The sequence below is a fragment of the Mesoplodon densirostris genome, chromosome 2 (genome assembly GCF_025265405.1).
Source record: "Mesoplodon densirostris isolate mMesDen1 chromosome 2, mMesDen1 primary haplotype, whole genome shotgun sequence".
Taxonomy (NCBI): Eukaryota; Metazoa; Chordata; class Mammalia; order Artiodactyla; family Ziphiidae; genus Mesoplodon; species Mesoplodon densirostris.
This window is the reverse complement of record NC_082662.1, coordinates 48867429-48870799: the sequence shown is the minus strand read 5'-3', so window position 1 is coordinate 48870799 and position 3371 is coordinate 48867429. Positions and strand designations below refer to the sequence as shown.

At 43.2% G+C, this 3371-nt stretch overlaps 1 pseudogene; it reads right to left on the bottom strand.

Annotated features, from left to right (window-relative positions):
• Positions 1-462: 462 nt before the first annotated feature.
• Positions 463-991, bottom strand: LOC132480097 (ferritin light chain-like; annotated as a pseudogene).
• Positions 992-3371: the final 2380 nt, after the last annotated feature.

The window sequence follows — 3371 nt, the reverse complement described above, 5'->3', positions numbered from 1 at the left end:
GTGAAGATAGAATCTGCCATAGACCCTTCCAGAATCTGGGATAATGGGAAGAACATGGTCTCTGGATTCAGATGAATTTGGCTTTAAATTTCAATTTGGCTACTTACTATAAGCTTCATGACCTACAATTTCCCAAACCTCTTGAGTTTCGGTTTCCAAATCTGTACAATGTAAAAGAATATCTACCTGGCAGGAGCACTGAGGGGATTGGATGAGACAGTGCAGGAAAAGTGTCAGGCACTGGGTTTATAAAGAGAAATGTGGTTCAAGCCTTCCGAATTCACATTATTATTATTGTTAGTATTTTTTGCTGCAAAAAGCTTTACTGTTTCCATTTGGTCCAAGGCTTGGGAGAGGGCTCCAGGACAGTTAAAAGGCTGTTCAGTGGCTGCAGAGAGAGGCTTCAGGCAGAAGCACTGACACCAGAGGGGCTTCTCAAAGGCTGCTGGGCTCCAGAGGCTCCTAGTCATGCTTGAGGGTGAGCCTTTCAAGGAAATACTTGCCCAGCCCCACCTGGGGACCAGCCAGCCTGCAGAGGTTGGTCAGGTGGTCACCCATCTTCTTGATGAGTTTCACCTGCTCATCCAGGAAGCGGCTCTCCAGGAAGTCTGAGAGCTGGGGGTCTGTGTGGGCAGAACCCAGGGCATGCAGAGCGAAAAGCGCCTGGTTCAGGTTCTTCTCCATGAACAGGGTGGCTTCCACAGCATCCTGGACTTTACCCCACTCATCTTGAGATGGCTTCTGCAGTCCTGGAAGAGGGCATGGCCGCAGCGCTGGTTTTGCATCTTTAAGAGATGTTCGGTGCCCTTGTGCTTCTCCTCAGCCAATTCATGGAAAAAGTCACCCACGCCCTCCAGAGCCACATCATCGTGGTGGAAATCAAAGCCCAGAGAGAGAGGTAGGTGTAGGAGGCCTGCAGATGCAGGTTCACCAGGCGGTGGATGGCGGTCTCCACCTGGGTAGAATAATTCTGAAAAATCCAGGAGCTCATGGTTGATCAGCAATAAGGAGCTAAGCTCAAAAAATGGTGTTGGCTGGTCCCAGAGGCCGAGGATAGCTGACTGGTTGGTTCTGAAAGTTGTGGCTGGAAAAATGGTTGGCGGGTGGTCAGAGGCTAGAGGAAGAGGTGTCCCTGGGTCAGTTCTGCCGAAACACTGTTGAAGAAAGAGACACCGAGCACACTGCTCATGGTCACCTTCTTTAATGAAATATATCTTCGAGTTATTCAGTGCAGTGGTTCACACGATTTAATTGTTAACTGACCAGGAGGCTGACTGCTGCACTGGAGTTTTCCTCCTCTGCAAAGTATCATCAGAGGAGTGCTGGACATCAGGGCCCACCTAGTGTTCATCAAACTTCTCTGTTGATGGGAATTTCCTGGGGGTACTTGTTCGACATTACAAGTTTCTGACTTCCTCCCAGACCCATTGAATGAGGAGCTCCAGGGACCCAGGAGGCTGTGTATTTAACAAGAACCCCAGACAAGTCTTGTCATCAGAGAATTTGGGGAAACACCATCAATCCTAGTTGTACCATTGACTGATTAGTGAAAACAAGCTAGTTTTAGAATACATTTTAAAAATGTAGAGTAAAAATTTACTATAAAGATGATCTCTAAGATCCAGAGTTATTTATAAAACACCCTTTGACTGATATTTGGGGGAAGAGTGTATCATTATGCTTTTAGGAGAAAGATGCTCTTTCATTCCTCCCTGCCTTTGCTGTTACTGCTCTCTCTGTCTGAAATTCTCTATCTACCTTGTCTACCTGGCAAATCTTGCTTCTTCTTCAAGGGTCAGTTCAACAATCACATCCTCTGAAAAGCTCCCATGATTCTCTCAGGTAAATCAGCTGCTTCTTCCTCTCTGTGCCCTTTGTGCCTTTGTGTTATGTCTTTTGTAAGATGAATCACATCATATTATGTGTTTGTTTTTATGTTTCTCTCCACATTAATTTTTGCATATAAAGGTCAAGAGTGTGGGTTCTGGAATCAAAGTGCCTAGGTTTGAATCTTTCTCTCTGAAGAGATCAGAGCAGACAAAACAGAAGAGATCACCTTGAATTGGGTGTTGGAGGATAAGCAAGAATTGTCCAGATGGAGAAAGGAGATTTCCAGTGAACATCAGGTGCAAAAAGTGTGGAGGTCACAGAAAAACACACTTTTCCCATCTTGAACCATTTTTAATGAGAAGCTCATTTTTTGCAATAATATCTTTTAAGATCTTGAAAATTTTCCATTGTCACTTTTGGTGTCTTTTCATTAGACTTTATTTACAAAGGCCATAAAAGGGCCTATTGTAATTCTGAAAATAATGTTTTAAATGGTTAGTCTGGGTTAGTCCTCAGATTCCCCTGTATGATTTTGCAAAGCACATGACCCTGCGTGTGAATGGCTTTGGTTGCAAACATGCCTGGTTCAAAGCATGCCTCTTCCACATATCACTGGGTGGCTTTGAGCAAGTTACTTAGCTTCTCTGAACTTCTCATGTGTAAAATAGAAAATTAACACCCTTTCCCTCTACTATCTCAGAGTTGAACAGGGCACTTAAAAAATAGATAACAGTTAGAAAGATTTTAAAATAATCTTGATAGACCAGGGCACTAGGCTAATACTGTTTACAAGAAATTTTAAAAACATAAATGTCAAGTCCAGAATTTAAGATTACATATAAAATGGAACTACTGCCTTGAGGAAAATTAGTAAGGTTGCAGCTCATGTCATAAGCACCAGAAAAAATTGTTAGAAATCAAGTTCAATTGACTCCAATGGGGTACTGGAACACTAAAAATGTGCTTTTTACTTTGGCATCATAACTAGGTTGGCAAACATTTTTTAGCTGTGTAATGCCAAGTGTTGTCAGGGAAGAGGGCATTGGGACCTGTCATGCACTGCTGGTGGGAGTGTAGACTTATGTAGTCACTCTGTAGAATGATCTGGCACTACTTGAGCACATTAAGCTTGTATATGCCTGTGATCTGTCAGTCCCACTGTTTGTGGCAAATTCTATAGATTGGTTCAGCCAACTTCCTTCTGCTTCACTTAGAACGTGATTTCCTGCACCCTAGGCGATGGAAAGGTAAAATCTATATTTTCCAGATGCCCTTATTGTTCAGGTTCCATTAATGACCTAGCTTCCTCCAAGCAATGTATGTATGTGATATTTGGAAGGTGGAAGTGATTATCATGAGGCAGAGGTCTTGTTTCTGATGTGTCTGTTATTTTTGTTGGTACGTGTGGTCACAAAGACTTTTAGGTAGCTGAAATTTATTTTTCAGAAGATGTAGTAGAGGGCCTGATATCTGGTCCTAACATGGTGAGTATCAAGAAGCTGGGCAATGGGCCTCCCTGCTTTCAAAGAGGTGGTGTTGGT